We start from the raw sequence: 18,217 nt of genomic DNA, 5'->3' as shown, positions 1-18,217 counted from the left end.
CTTTATGTACGGAGAACAATATTTCACATGGAAATATTTGATTATGATACGGTAAATAAGTTCACTGCAGAGGCTACAGGAACATCACCTTTATCAACATGCTCAAGTGCAATAGGAAGCTCATGAATTGTTACCAAATCATTGGCAGTTGCTGCAAGAACATTAATAGTTGCTGCAGGAACTTGTATTTCATTTTGAGGAGCAAACTACTACAGAAACTCTTCTCTAGTAGCTAGCTTGTGATAAAGTCATAGTCGGTGTCCATTCACTAAGAGTTTAAATCAAACATGATCTATTGTGGACAACTGAACTGCTCCATTGTGAAAAACTTCTTCCACCTCATAAGGACCCAACCACCTTGTTTGGAGTTTTCCCATAGCATCCTTATATTTGGAATCATACAAGAGTGCCCAGTCACCAACTTTGAATTTCTTTTCTCTGATATATTTATTATGCCATCTGGCTCTTTGGTTTTGAATCAACTATGTCTGGTGAACAACTATCTTTCTCCATTCATCAAGAGCATTTAACTGTTGAATGAGTTCCTTCTGTGCTTCAGAAAATGTCATATTCAGTTGTAGAGCTATTCTCAAGGTTTTATGCTCAAATTCAATAGGCATCATTGTTGTTTTGCCATAAACCATCTCAAAGGGTGTGAATCCAATTGGTGTTTTCCATGTTGATCTATATACCCAAATTGCCTCTGAAAGTCGATTAGACCAATATTTCTTATGGATAGACACTATTTCTATAAGAATAACCTCAAGCTCTTTGTTGGTAACTTCTACTTGGCCATTCGACTGTGGATGGTATGGAGTAGATTTCCTGTGTCTTATATTATATTCATTGACCAAAGCTTTTATCAATGTTGATGTAAATTGAGGTCCCTGATCTGAGATGATTTCCCTGGGTACTCCATACCTTGTAAATATTTCTTCATAGAGAAACTCAGCTACCTTATTATCTCTTGCATGTTGCATAGCTCTAGCTTCTACCCATTTTGTCACATAGTCTGTACATACCAAGATATAAGATTTTCCATTAGAAGGTGGATCAATGGGGCCAACAAAATCTAATCCCCATTTGTCAAATGGTGTAACATATATTTGAGGATATAGTGGCATCTCATCAGATTTTGTAGGTCTACCCATTTGCTGACACCTGTCACACTTCCTTGTGTACTGAGCTCATCCTTGTGTAGTGTAGGCCAATAATAACCAATATTGAGTATTTTCAGTGCTATCCTTTTGGCAGCAAAATGACCTCCACATGGTTCATCATGACATGCATGCAAGATGTCATATGTTTCATCTTCTCTGACACATCTTCGCATAACTTGATCATGTCTAGTATAAAATAGACAATCAGCAATCCATGAAAAGTTAAAACTTTTTTCAACTAGCAACCTTCTTTCCTTAGGAGAAAAAGAAAATGGCATCTTAGCTGCAGCTAAATAGTTGGCAATATCAGCATACCAAGGAGTATGGGCCTGTATGAGAAACAAATACTCATCTGGAAAAGTGTCATCTATCATTGTAGAGTCTTCCTGCAATTGAAGACGTGAAAGATAATCTACAACAACATTAGACTTTCCTGGCTTATCAACAACTATGATATCAAATTCTTGCATCAACAATAACTAGCGAGCCAGTCTACCATTGATGGATGGATTATTCATAAGATATCTAATTGTAGTATGATCTGTATGCACAAATATTGGATACCCTGTAACATAGTGTCTAAACTTGTTAAGGGCATATATGACAGCTAGCATTTCTTTTTCAGTAACTGTATAATTCAATTCAGGTCCTTGCAAATTCTTGTTGATATAATATATTGCATTTTCCAACTTGTCAACTTTTTGTCCTAACACTGCTCCTATAGCATAATCAGATGCATCAGTATGGATTTAGAATGGTAGAGACCAATTGGGTTCTTTAAGAACTGGTGCCTGAGTCAAAGCATGCTTAAGCTTTAAAAAAGCTTCATTGCATGCTGAGGTCCATTTAAATTCTACATCTTTAGTAAGCAATGTATATAAGGGACTTGCAATTTCGCTGAAATCTTTAATGAACCTTCTGTAGTATCCAGCATGGCCAAGAAAAATTCTCACATCTTTTTGCTTCATAGGGTCATTAATTTGCTGAATAACCTCAATCTTTGTTGGATCCACTTGTATGCCTTGTACAGATATATGATGACCAAGGACTATTCCTTCTTCCATCATAATGAAACACTTTTCACTATTTAGAGACAAGTTGTAGTCTTCACACCGCTGCAAAACTTTCTTCAAATTATCCAATGCTTGATCAAATTCAGAACCATAGGTTGTAAAGTCATCCATGTAAATTTCCATTATGTCTTGAGAAATATCAGAAAAAATATTGATGACTGCCCTTTGAAAAGTGGCTGGAGCATTACACAACCCCAAAGGAAGAACATAATATGCATAAGTGTCCCATGGACAAGTAAATGTTATTTTCTCCTGATCCTCAAGAGCTATTTGTATCTGATTATAGCCACTGAATCCATCCAAAAATGAAAAATATCTCTTACCAGCAAGAGAATACAATACCTGATCTACAAATGGTAGTGGAAAATGATCCTTCCTTGTGGCTAAGTTCAAGGCTCTATAATCAACACATACTCTCCATTTTCCTCCCTTTTTAGGAACTATCACCAAGGGTGATACCCATTGACTGTCAGAAATAGGATAGATGAATCCAGCTTTCAACAATTTTTGCAATTCTTTTTTAACTATCTCCTTCAGGGTAGGATTGACTCTTCTTTAAGGTTGTCTGAGGGGACAAAACTCATCCTTTATGTAAATGTGATGAGTACAAACTGCTAGATCAATTCCATTCATATCCTTGTATTCCCATGCAAAGGCATTTCTATGGAGTTTTAGCAAGTCCACCAGGCTATCCTTCTAAGTATCTGCTATATTCTTGTTGATGTTCAAATATTTATTCAATGCAACCTCTATCTTGATAGTAAGATCAATCTGATTTATATCATAAACATGAGAATATGACAATTCTTGCGGCAACAAGGTATGCAAGATATCAGTGGCTGCAGAAAAATCCAATCCTGCAATATTGGGAACCAATTCCTGCAATTCTTGGTCTTCTATTAATTCATTTGTCAGAACCTTATAAAGGATTGATTCTTCATCATATAATTGCATGAGTGGCACTCGATTAATCATCATAAGGTGATTAATAGAGTCAATTTCTTTAGTTTCCTCTCCCAAAATAGGCCAAACAGCCTACTGCTGCTCAAGCTGAGGCTGTGTAGGGGAATACAAGGCCAATGTTTTTTTATGGAACTACCATCTGAAATAGTCATGTCTCCAGATCCACACCCAATATATGCATCAGCTGTGGCAAGCCATGGTCTTCCCAAAATGACTAGATATCCCCCCAATGTTGCTTTTGGGGATAAAATCATAAAGTCTGCAGGATATTCCTAGGAATCTAGAATGACCACTATATCTTCTATCATACCATTGGGTCTTACTGCAGAGCCATCAGCAAGTTGAAGAACTGTGGGTGTAGCCCTTAAACTATCTATCTCTAGATTTTTTATTACTTCCCTTGTCATTACATTAATGGCTACCCCTAGATCAACTAAAACATTTTTTATTTGACTGCCATTAATGACTATACTCACAACAGGACTGCCTGGATCAGAATACTTTGGAATAGCAATTTTTCCTAACATAATATCAGCCAATTGACCCATAACATGAACTGTTTGTGAATCCTTTTTCTTTCTACCAGGCTTCTTTAGGCATGCCTCTCTCAATGCCTTACCATATATTGGTACATCCTTTATTGCTTGCAACAATGGAATTTTAACACAAATGTGCTTCAGTTGATCAAGAATATCAAAGCTTTGTTGTTGATCAGTTGAAACTTCTTTGTCTTTCAATCTTTGGGGAAATGGTGGTAATATTTGATTCTAAGGTATTACATCATTAGGATCAGAGATTGGCTGCTCTTCTTATACCTCAGTAATAACTGGCTGAGAGGGATTAGGTAGTGTTGTTCTAGATTGGAGGTGAATATCATCTAGTGATAAAGAATAGGCTAGGTATTGATTAGCATCAGCTAAATAAGCTTGTTGTTGCTGAGATTTGATATTTGGATTAGGCAATGGTTGAGTAGGTAGCTGTGTTGGCTTGGGAGGTGGTGTTGTGGCTATAGGAGGTGGCATTAAAGTAGGAGGTTGTGGCTGTTGAGCAGGAGGTTGATATCCAAAAGATTGGGATGACCATGATCGGTTTCCCCTCCATTGAGAGGTAGGTTGCCAATTCCCTTGAAATTGGTTCCCTGCACCCTGAGGTGGATACTAGTTTCCCTGTGGCTGCTACCACCGGGGTACTTGATTAGCAAATTGCTGTCCTTGGCCTTGTGATCCATACCAATGTGGATAATTACCAAAATTTTGAGAATGCTGTGGTTGCCATTGGTTATTTGGTGCATAAGAATTACCACTATAACCAAAAAAGGAAAGTGGATCAGGTGGCATACCTTGTCTTTGAAAATTTGGTCTTCTCTGAGCAACATAGAAGACTTGTTCATCCTCCCCTTGAATTGGTTTGAAATCAGGTACTTCAACATTTGCAACCACCTTACATCTACAATCTTTCTTTTGCTGCTTACAATGAGGATAGAATTCTGCAAGAAATGCATCAGCTTCCTCATGCTTCTTCTTAGCTGCCAATGTATCCAACTGAGTAGCCATATTGTTTATAATGTCCTCCTTGAAATCTTTTAACAAATGACTAAGTTCCAACCTAGAAACTCCAATTCCAGATGATGATGATGGTGCATTTGGCTTAAATCTCCTATTCTTCTTAGAAGTAGATCTGGAATACTTCTTGCAAATTTGTCCTATTTCAGCCCAAGTAGATTGTGTAATGTCACCCCCCCCCCCCAATTAGATCTAAGGAATCAGTGCATTCATCACTGATACCCCTCAAGAATATCAATTTGAGGGAATCTTTATTCAGAGTACTATGCTTGGACTTCTTGACACTAAACAAAAACCTTTCCAGTTAATCCTCAAGGCTCTCATCTTTAGTTTGTGTCATTCTAAAGATATCATCCCCATGTCAATCAGTGCCTCTACAATTATCTTTATATTTTGCAAGAAACAACCATTTCATCTCATCCCATGTATTGATTGTGCTACTACCCGAGCTCATGAACCATCTCAAGGATGACTCCTTCAAAGTGGCTGGAAAATTTTTGAGTCTATGGGCATCTGTAGTATAGTCAAAACTCCTACAGAGAACATCAAACTCAAACAAAAATGTATCCAGATCCTCTATGACCAACCCATAGAACTTAGGAAGTGAAGATGCTAGAATGTTCTTGAGGTTAGCATTATCATTCTGGTCAGAGATGGGAAACTCAAATGTTGGACCCGGTGGTGGTGGTGGTGGATTATTTCCACCAGGAGGTGGGTTCCCTTGCATTGGACTTATGGGGGTTATTACAATAGGCAACTCTTCTTCTTGTGGACCAAAAATGAGCTGAAGACTACCTTTTGGAAATTTAGACTCAGGGTGATTCAAATTTTGTGGGACTTGATACAGCTTAGAAAAAGGGTTTATATCTGGAAAACTATCTTCTCCATGAGTAGTATAAGTGGGTAAAAATCTACCTCTGGCATCTCTTCTTCTATTATGCATGCAGATTCATGAAATTCAAACAATTAACTAGAAACTAAAATAATCATAAAAGGCTCTTAGCTTGACACCATCCTCGGCAATAGCGCCAAAAATGTATACTCCAACTATAATGACAATAATAATACCTCTAATTGAAATCTCAATCCGAGTAGAAATCCCAGAAGACATGAGAGAAGAAATCGAAGGAATTAAAGAGTTGTTTGCACCACTGAACATTTTGGTCACATATACAGGTAGAACATAAATAGAAGATTCAGAAACTAACTCGAATGAGTATGAATGGGGTCCAGATCATATGGTAGAGTTTACTATTCTCATGGCTGGTGTTCATTTAGTTGTCAATCTAGGAACGTAAAACTTGAAATGGGTCTGCAATATATATGCACTAGGCTCCTTAAATGATTTATTCTTAATTACTGTAAGAAAGGTAGGAATGGAAATCATAAAGGCTAAATGAAAGCTTTGCAAAACTCTGCTGAAATGATCTAATGGAAATAATAGGAATCACACCGTTCTGCCTTGGCTGTAAGAACAGTCAAAGGATCTACTTCTAGTGGCTGTAGGAACAACTCAGTCATGAACTTCTACTGCAACTAAGTAAAAACTAACTTCAATAATCATAAACACGAGATCACTCACCAAGTGGGCCCCCTTGGATGAGTGATATCAAACTCTCAGCAAAGAACTATTAATAGATTAGAATAACATATTTTTATTCATTTCTTCTTGAAAGATGATTACATATTCAAAGAGAGAAAAATCAAAATACTTGACAAAAACTCTACTCAATCCCTTTTTATTCTGTCTAACTCTCAGAAAAGAAGGAAGAGCTTATTATAAAGAAAAGACAGACTACAATGGACAACTCCAGTTACACCCAGAAGAAGAGGCAGATAGCTGTCAGATGAAGGGGATAATAGAGAGCTTGGCTGTAGGAACTATGGATCTGAAACTGAACCACAGTCTTCGCATGCCAAAGAGATATTTTGCAAATTAAACATGCACTAGAGTTAAACTCCCATGGTGAAGTACAACTACTCGAATTATGCCATAGATTGCACTCACTTGAATCTCCTTCAATTTTACCTACAGCTATCTGAACATGATTCTCCAGTCCTTAGGCGCGAAAGAGAATTCTCCACCGCAGCATCAATTATTATCTGCACTAAAATAGAAACAATATACAAGGACATGCATATGTATCTTACTTAACTAATACATTCATTAACTCACATATGAAATCATCCTAAATAATCTGCATATCACAGGGACAAACCATTTCGCTGCAGGAATAAATTGGCATGGCTACAGGAATTAACAGACAAGGTTCAAACATGATTTCTTAAGTTCAGTTTTAAAACATGGATTACATATAGTTAATTCACAATATTTTACTATCATAATGCAACCCAAAAGATACCAAAAACCTAAGAGTCTTGATAAAAACATGTCAATACACCGACTTATCAGTGTCTAGGTGGATATATAGGGTTTTGCCTTAGTCAAACCCCTTGTTTTGGTCATTTCCACCTCCAAAAATAGTCGATAATTTATTGAAAATGTGTGTGCAAGAATCTTGTGTGTATGCAAGATCCTAAATGAACAAGAAAGTAGATCTAGAGTTCTACCCTATGCTTTGGAGAGTAAACCCTAAATGAGTGTAAATGTATATGTAAATGATTCAAATCAGAAATGCAATAATGGATCTAAAGCATGAATGTAAATTTGAAAATTATGAAGCTCATTCAAAGACATGAAAATAACATGAAACCATACCAAACCCTAAGGGAGAGGTACAAGCCAATAAGCAATTGATGATCTCCTATTATTCTTCAATGTCTTAAACGCTCATAATTGTTGTTGCAGATAATTGATGAATGCTTGATTTGTTGTAGTAAACTTCACATAACCTACACTTTCACTTCACAAGAGGCTCCTTCAATTGCTAGATCTTAGATCCTTCAAATGAGGAAATGAAGGCTATATGTATGAAACCCTAACTTTTTTTTGAGTCATAGTCCAAGAGAGAAATAATATTTTCCGCCAATCTCTTGGATTTGAATACTAAAATACGGTCAAAACATGCTATTAAATTTTGGGGAGAAAAAGTCGAGACCAAGTAAGTAGCTACTTGGCCCGAACACATGATTTGACCAATGTTTTGCCAAATTTTTGAGGAAGAAAGATATTGTGATTTTAGAGAGAATTCCAAGAGTGTATGGGAATTTGAGATGTCTAGATATGTGAAATTGAGCCTTGAAGGTCGAAATAGGACACAATTATGGTATTTGATGAAATGATTAATTGGAAGAATAAAATAAAAAGGGTCACACTTAGGGTAAAGGGCCCAATTTTATGATGTGTAGAGGGATAAAAGAGGACTTTAGATTTAATTAAATAAATGCTTAAAGGGAATTTAAAATTCAAAATGCAAACACACTAGGGCGGGTGATAACCGAAGTGTAGAATTGTACCACCTAGTTAAGGGTGTATGATGTACGATGCTACATTTAGCTCCCACTTTAGTTTTTATATGACACTACATGCATATGCAAGTTAAAGTATACAAAATTAAACATTAATGAAAAAGGATTGATGCAACCATAACTGGTTAAAACCCTCAAAAGAGTCAACCAACTTATGCAGCAAGAGAGACACAACAAAAGCAACAAGAAAACATAGCAAGTTCACATAAACATATCATATTAAAGCCTTAGATTTTCCGATAATCATCCTGCAATCATCATATTATCATCAAAGAACATTTGGTAATTAATCGGTTACATGCAAACTTCAAGCCAGATACAATCCAACTAGGACCCTAAGAATCAACCGGATCACAACATGTGAATCTCAATCCTTATTCTAAGTTCTACTTCCGCTGCTCCTCTAAATGAATACACAATAACATATTTATACCCACTGGAACACATTTGGGTCAGCCTCATAAGTTTACATTCACCAATGCAGGAAAATGAAATGTGTAATTAGGTCTGCCCTAAGAATTAAATAAATCTTTTCAGAAAATAACAACCAAGAGATGCGGTTCAGCAATAAGATCAGCCACACACGAAAGAAAATTGGACAAGACCCAAGATGGATCCACATGCCAAGAATCGCACTTGTAATGAAGGAAAATCAATCGGTAAGCACAAGAACTGTCCCGGAACCCAGAAACAGTCAGCCAAAAGTGATAACTGGTCGAAAAAGAACCCAAATGAACTAAAAATATAGAATCAATTACATGAAACCATCTGGAAACTGAAAATAAGATCTACCACGAAGAACAAGAAACTACCAGTACCAACCCGTAAGAATACAAAAAACTACACAAAGAACTAAACAAGAACAAAACTGAAGGAAATATTTTTGGCTGATGCAATATTTATCATCGACCGGGGATGCTCATACATCAGACAACCCCGGTAGAAAAATATTTTCCATGAGAGGCAACTCATGAACATCTAAAATGATTCTGAATGAAGATCCCATGCTCGTGTTTGATCCAAACATATTCCTTATCTAGAAACCTCTATTTTAGCTCCTCCAGTGCCTCAATCAGATTCTCTAACCTTTGACTCCCCTTGTTTCTCTGTCTTTTCTTTAGATTTGCACATTGTGTATGTTTTTGCAACTCTAATTTGGTTATTCCACAAGACTTCATTCAGTTTGTCACCATCAGCTCTTTGTCAACCAATTCCACCTGACCATCAGGTTCATCTGTCAGATCCTTCTGCAAACTCATGTCACCCTCTGGTTTAACCTCTGCAACTGGTTCTATCAGATCTTCCTTCAAAACCTTTGGTATGACCTCTGCAACTGGTTCTATCAATCCTTCTAGTATAACCTCTGCGACCAGTTTCTCACTACTGCAACTTTTCTCAGGACTCAGATTCTTCACCAGCTTCCCTTTCTCCTTCAAAGAAATCAATGTGAACTCTTGTCCATCCTTTTCAATAGTAACTAGGTTTCTTCTACAATCATAAATAACTCCTCTATCATACTGCCAAGGCTTTCCCAATAGGACATGGAAAACACTCATAGACACAACATCACATAAAAGTTCATCTCTGAAAGGCCCAATATTGAAACTCCCCAAACATTGCTCCTTTATCTCTATCTTCTGATTATCTTGTAACCAACTCACCTCATAAGGACAAGGGTGCTTAAACTGATGAATACTAAGAGGGAGGGTGAATTAGTATACCAAAAAATATTGTAATCAATCTTTTAAACAATTTGGCAGATAATTGGTGCAACAGTTTCACTAATAAACTGGTTAAGATAAGTGCAAACCAAATATCAAACAAAGCATTCACCCACAAAAGCACAATTACCATAACACAAGATATTTGGCATGGAAACCCAAATGGGAAAAAACCACAGTGAGTAGAAACTCACAAGTAACTATCTGCAGAATAGTAACTAGACCGGTTAAGGTCATACAATGTTCTTCACCAGAACAGATCCTGTTAGGAATCTAGATCTTTGTTAGGAGGTAAGTCTTGTTAAAGACTACCTTGTTAAAGGATTTCAGATCCACAGTTGTGAACCACCTTGTTAGAGGATTTACAAAGGATTTGTTGGGCCTACCCGGTTAAGGGTTTCAGACTTGTTGAAGATATTACTAATCAACAAGTGAATGATCTAGATGCTAGCACATTATGCTTAATTAGATCCTTGACAACTCATAGTTAATGCATTTCAGCATTACTTCAGTCTTCAATAACTCGACACTCTATCTCTTCACACAGACCTAATCTTCTCTTCAAATATTGCACATAATCTTTTCCATTCTATCTCTCATACATGCAAACCCTAGACATGATGTCCTTATAAATGAATCTAATTTATTGTCGGTCCAATAGAATTAGACTACAAGTTCCTAGGTATAGTGCATCTAGACACATTTGGTAACACGACACAAACACACCGCCAAATTTTTGATGAATGATAACTCATCACATATTATAGTAATACCCGTTGATAACTCATTATAGATATATACTGGTTAATATAATATATCGATTACCGGTTGTCAAAAATGAAGACCGGAAAATCGTAGTGTTCCGATCAAAAGTTAACTACCACTTCGGTCCTTCATACTGCTTGAGATCCTCAAACCGCTTGGGGTCTTCATACCGCTTGGGATCTTTAGTCAATCTGTGATCGGTAAATCATCTTCTGCAAAATACTGAGTCTAAAGATTATACAATCAATAATACACAATACCGGTTGGAACAATTACCGGTTGAGCATAATTCATACATCAAGAAAGTGTGTGTCCATCAATGACAATCAAAACATCATCAAAATGCCAACAATCTCCCCCTTTGGCACTGATGGCAACACTTAGTAAAATTTTGACATCTAAGTGTTTTAACAACAATAACAAAAAAGATGCTATAATTAAAATTATTCCCCCTAAGCACATACACTACTCCCTTTGCAAAAAAATTACAAATAAATGCATGAAATGGTAACATTCACCAAAAATTAATGTACACTACTCCCCCTTTGCCAACAATGACAAAGTAATACAAAGTAACCCCTTTTTCCTTATACAATATCACAAACAGTACAATATCTCTCAGTGTTGTACAAAACTGACCTGCATTCAAAAGCTCTATGCCCAAACTTGTTGCATGGATAACAATTTCCATTGAATCTATTGGATCTAGGCATATTGTTTTGAAAATAAGGAAAATTGTTGTAGGCCTTGCTTCTACACACATTGGTAGTATGTCCCTCTTTGAGACAATTAAAGCAAACATGTTTAAATTTTTGCTTACCTTTATCCTTGGATATCGGTTGCTTCTTTGATGCTTCAACTTTTATTCCAGAGGTCCCACCTTCCTCATATCTAGAGAAACCAAGTCCAATGGTATTCTTTACTGGCTTTGCTGATTCTAGCTTTTGCTCTAACTTAGCAGTACTCTAATTGAATTTGGCAAGTATCTCCTTTGACTCAGTAAGTTCCTTGGAAATAGAAGCATTGGATTCCATCAAGGTTGCATTCTTAGAAATAGCCATGTTTAGTTCACCTTCCATTTCTTCTTTTTCCACTTTACTCTCCTGGAGATGAGTGGTAAGGGTATTGATTTCTTGCTTCAGCTTGGAGATCTAATGATCTTTGTCTTTTACCAGATCTTCAACTTTCCTCTGTTCTCAAGCTCTTGACACATTCTGATAGTCAATCCTTCCAACTCTCTTCTCAGGTTGTCTTTAGATTCATTCAGTTTTCAACTTCCTCAACTAGGGCATCCATGTCTACTTCATCAAAAGAGCTATTTTTAGTAAGTTCCATCAGTTTTTCAACATACTCTCTTCTCTTGGCCAAAGAGGCTTTATACTTGATTTTGAGTTCATCATAGGCTCTCTTAGTCTGAGTGAGAAGATGAGTAAGTTCCCTCACATTGTATTCCCCCATATCTCCTTCCAAGTGGTTAGACTTATAGAAAGGTTGGCTCTGATACCAATTGATGAATACTAAGAGGGGGGGTGAATTAGTATACCAAAAAATACTGTAATCAATATTTTAAACAATTTAGCTAATAACCAGTGTAATAATTTCACTAATAAACTGGTTAAGATAAGTGCAAAAAAAATAGCAAACAAAGCATTCACCCACAAAAGAACAATCACCATAACACAATATATTTGACGTGGAAAACCAAATGGAAAAAAACCACGGTGAGTAGAAACTCACAAGTAACTATCTGCAGAATAGTAACTAGACCGGTTAAGGTCATACAATGTTCTTCACCAGAATGGATCCTGTTAGGAATCTAGATCTCTGTTAGGAGATAAGTCCTGTTAAAGACTACTTTGTTAAAGGATTTCAGATCCACAATTGTGAACCACCTTGTTAGAGGATTTACAAAGGCTTTGCTGGGTCTACCTGGTTAAGGTTTCCAGACTTGTCAAAGATATTAGTAATCAACAAGTGAATGATCTAGATGCTAGCACAGTATGCTTAATTAGATCCTTGATAGCTCATAGTTAATGAATTTCAGCATTACTTCAGTCTTCAATAACTCCACACTCTATCTCTTCACACATACCTAATCTTCTCTTCAAATATCACACATAACCTTTTCAATTCTATCTCTCATACATGCAAACCCTAGACATGATGTCCTTATAAAGGAATTTGATTTCATGTCAGTCCAATAGAATTAGACTACAAGTTCCTAGGTACAGTGCATCTAGACACATTTGGTAATATGACACAAACACACTGCTAAAGTGTTGATGGATGATAACTCATCACATGTTACAGTAATATCAGTTGGTAACTCATCACAGATATATATTGGTTAATACAATATACCGATTACCAGTTGTAAAAAATGAAGACTAGAAAATCGTAGTATTCCTATCAAAAGTTAACTACCACTTTGGTCCTTCATTCCGCTTGAGATCCTCGAACCGCTTGGGGTCTTCATACCACTTGGGATCTTCAATCAATCTATGACTGGTAAACCATCTTCTGAAAAATACCAATAGTCTAAAGACTATACAACCAATAATACACAATACCGGTTGGAACAATTACCGGTTGAGCATAGTTCATACATCAAGAAAGTGTGTGTCCATCAATGACAATCAAAACATCATCAAAATGCCAACATAAACCTCTTCAACCCAGCTTCACAACTATCTTCTCAGATACTAAATCATCAGTACTACCACTATCTACAATGACCTTGCAACACTTACCACATGATTTACACAGTCCAGAAAAGACTCTTCCTCTAAGTAGGTCTGGTGTCCTTTCTTCTAAACATAAGGGATTCTCCTTGCTTTGGTGCACAATCAAATCTGGTACCATCCATTTCGTCACTTGCCACACAACTTCTTGTCATCCCTTGCTTATAGTCATAGGATCTATGTCTGGTTTCTCCACACTAGAAACATTTTCCAGGAAATTCTCTACTGGTGCTACTGCCACCTTTCCTCGGTATCTTTTGTCCTAGTTCTTTACTCCACTTAGGTTTTGACTCCTCTTCTTCAACTGATTTCTTCATACTACCATTCATCTTGAATTTCTCCTTTCCCTTATTCGGTTGTCTTCTTCTCACCTTCTCCTCGGTCTTCAAATCATATTGGTAAGCTTCTTCAACTATGGAAACCTTCAACATACTCACCTCATCCTGAATGTTAAAAGCCAGCCCATTGATGTACCTCACCACCTTTTCTCTATCCTTCTCTCTATGTCCAAATATGATCACCACCTTACAAAATTCCTCAGTATATTCATTCACAGTCATGTTTCTCTATTTTAGGTTCTCCAACTTCTTGAACAATTCCAATTCATAGTCTCTCGGTATGAACTTGGTCTTCAATCTTGCAACCATCTGTCTCCATCGGGTGGTCTTCAATTTACCATTCTGCACTCTGTCCTTCTGCAAATCTTTCCACCATAAGGCGGCATGCCCTTTCAACTTGGTCTATGACAATCAAACTCTCTGTGAGTCCTTGACATCCTCAAACTCAAAGTAGGCATCCAACTCTCTTATCCAATCGATTAGATCCTCCGGGTTCAACGTTCCGGAAAAGTTGGAAATCTCAACTTTATGAACTTTACTTGCTTGTGCCACTTCTATTAGGAATATTTCCTCTCTGTCATCTTCCAGTCCTTTGGCTTCCTCAAGCTCTTCACCAGCCTCCTCATATTCATCCTCAGAAGCTGGGTTTCTCTGCAAACCAACCAAAGAATTTTAGATTTCATTCCTTACTTCATTCTTGAAGTCTTCCATCATTTTCTCTACCCTCTGGGGGTTTGACCTTCTCGCCGACATCTCTAGTTTTACTCTGGTTAATTACCTCAACTCGGAGATTAGACTACCAGTTTCAATTGCTTCCCCTCGATGATCTATTGAACACACACGTAGCCTGCCTCCAATCGGCGATCTGTCCAACCTGAGGAATGCCTCAATGTTTGCACATGATTCTTCCACCAGCCAATCCAAAACCAGCTCTGATACCACTTGATGTAGTCATAACCGGTAAAAACCCTCCAAAGAGTCAACCGGCTTATGCAACAAGAGAGACACAATGAAAGCAACAAGAAAACATAACATGTTCACATAAACATATCATATTAAAGCCTTAGAACTTCTAGCAATCATCTAACAATCATCATATTATCATCAAAGAACATCCAATAATTAACCAGTTACATGCAAGCTTCCAGCCAGATACAATCCAACCGGGGCTCTAAGAATCAACTGGATCACAACATACGAATCTCAATCCTTATTCTAAGTTATACTTCCTTTGCTCCTCTAAATGAATACATAATAACATATTTATACCCACCGGAACACATCCGGGTCAGCCTCATAAGTTTGCATTCATCAATGTAGGAAAACGAAATATGTAATTAGGTCGGCCCTAAGAATTAAATAAATCTTTCCAAAAAAGAACAACCAAGTGATGTGGTTCAACAAGAAGGTCAGCCACATGCCAAATAACATCGGACAAGACCCAAGATGGATCCACATGCCAAGAATCATGTCAGTAAAGAAGGAAAACGAACTGGTAAGCACAGGAACTATCCCGGAACCCAGAAACAGTCAACTAGAAATGAACTGAAAATTTGGAATCAAGCACATGAAACTGTCTGGAAATTGAAAAATAAGATCTTCCACAGAGAACAAGAAATTACCGATACTAACTGATAAGTACATAGAAAACAACACAAAGAACCAAACAAGAACAAAACAGAAGGAATATTTTTGGTTGATGCAAGATTTCTCATTGACCGTGGATGCTCCTGCATTAAGGATATATCCATAAAGTGTCGAACAAAGCCCCCAATGGTATCTGTAGTACACTGCAAGGACCCACACCCTACAAAACCACTTGTTAGATAAAATCATAAAATCACCTAATGCTTACTAGGGAAGTGATGAAATTTATGGGTAGCTATATGCCCCCCCTATTTTGGCTTGCTAATTACTGAGGTGAAATAGATAGTATCATGTTTACCATAGCGAATTGTGAAAAGTGGTGATGACAAATGTTCATAAGGAGGCTCTATCAAAGCCCATCATGGAACATTTGGTAAGAAAGAGAACTAAACCCAATTTGAACACAACCAAGAGTATGAGGATTAGAGCTCTCTAAGACAAGATGAAAGATTAAGTGGAAAAGAAATGCAAAATTAGGGTTTAGTGTTAGTAGCAACAATGGAGGAAAACTGAGACGGGGGTGAATAATTTTTCACCGGATCTACAAACTTAACTACAAAAACAAATTTGATAAATTGCAACAATAATATAGATAAGAAAATTGATAACACAACACACAAAACCAAGATTTTGACATGGAAAGACTAGTTAAGGGAAACACCACAGTGGGAACCTACCCACAATAAGATGATACTTTGCAGTAGTATGTGAAAATATTACAATGGGGAATGCACATGCATTCAGGCATAGTGCCTAGAGCTCACTGCTCAAAAGATAATGACCTAGAAGGCTACAACCCTCATGGAAGCCTCACTGACTAACAACAAGATTCAGACTACAATCCAGAAGGAATGAACTGAAAGAATAACATCTCCAAATTCTTGATTTCAGCTCCAATTAAGAACAATTATCTTCTCTGCAACACCAATCTCTCCTCAATCACAACACCAAAAGATGAATCCTTGTTCATGCATACACCACTCTCGGATAATGCAGACAAAACCTTGATACATAAATTACATGAAAATATCACCTATTTATACAATTCATCAACCTTGACAACAAGGTCGGCTAAACCCTCAACTCAAAATTACAAAATTATATCACACACTACAAATATCGACCACCAGACCAATATAATGATTTAAATGACATAATATGGACCTAATTCAAGTTCCCAAACATGCAACACCAATGGAAATCACACCAAGATCAACCGCAACACACTACACCACTGAAAATACCGCATAACACAAAGAACATTATTGGTTCATCAAAATCACCAAGAACTCACACAATGGTCAATATGGATCATCAAAACAAATAGGACACAATTAAGAAACACCAACAAGTATGTTAGAATCATCAGTAACAGCTACACCAACACCACTTATCAAATCTTCATTGATCAACATCTGAACCTCAAGAATACTCAAACAACAACAACTGTCATGAAGAAAGATAACCTGCAGAGCACCAAATCATGAACCATCTGAAATAAAGATACATAAGAACATCTCAAACAATATCCCAAAATATCAAATCAACATCTGATCACATCGGAATATAGCAGAGGAAATATTGAACTCTACAAAGCACTGATAAATTTTTTTTTGCAAAACCAGGTCATATAATATGATCAATTTAGCTTCTCAGATCACCAAAACCAATACACAAGAATATAGTGATACTAGAGATACTCCATATACCAAACAATAATCCCAATATACCAATCTACAATCACCAAAGCAGGAATATGTTAACATCAATGACAACAACATATCCTAGCAGTAGCAATGTCCAACAATCTCCCCCTTTGGCATTTATGGAAACATATGAATGTGAAAAATAACCAATGCAAAGAAAGAAATTAACTCCAACAAACTCCCCCTAAGATCAAGCAAGTAAAACAATTTTCACATGCTTCTCTCCCCCTTTGATGGTAATGCCAAAGATCTCAAAATAGAAAACCAAACTCTCCCTCATAGATAAGCAAATCATGATTCTCATCCCCTTAAACACATAACTAGACTACTCCACCAGAGGAGAAACACCAACTCATCAATCTGGATAAAAGTAATAAGACTGTGAAGTCCACAGGATTGATGTAACTCAATGCATCTAGTTCTCATCATGAGGGGTGGATACCCCTAACTTGTCTCTCAAGTAGACAAATGTATCTGTAGACAAAGGATTAATGAAAATATCAGCAATATGTTCCTTTGTAGACACATATTCCAACTTCACTTCCTCTTCACTAACTTTTTCTCTCAAGCAATGATATTTAATTGACACATGTTTATCCTTTGAATGTTGCACTAGATTCTTTGACATGCTAATAGCACTAGAATTATCACAGTATATGACAGTAGGCTCATCATAGATAGCTCGTATATCCTTCAACATTTGCTTCATTCAAACTACCTAAGTGCAGCTACCAACAACAACAATGTACTCAGCTTCAGTAGTAGATAAGGATATTGAATCTTGTTTCTTACTAGCCCATAAAACCAATTTCTTACCCAAAAATAAAACACCACCGAAGGTACTATTTTGATCATCAACATCACCAACCCAATCAGCATCAGTGTAAGCACATAACATGAAATCATCATTCTTCAGATACAACAAACCATAATCCATAATTCCCTTCAAGAATTTGAATATTATCTTCATAGCAGTGACATGACTCTCTTTTGGATCAACTTGATATCTAGTAGCCATGCACACAACATGCAGAATGTCTGGCCTAGTCTGAGTAAGATATAGAATTCCACCAACCATAGACCTATACAAACTCTGATTAGCTTTCAAAGAT

This window comes from Cryptomeria japonica, chromosome 6, assembly GCF_030272615.1.
Source record: "Cryptomeria japonica chromosome 6, Sugi_1.0, whole genome shotgun sequence".
Taxonomy (NCBI): domain Eukaryota; kingdom Viridiplantae; phylum Streptophyta; class Pinopsida; order Cupressales; family Cupressaceae; genus Cryptomeria; species Cryptomeria japonica.
Note: the sequence above shows the minus strand (reverse complement) of the source record.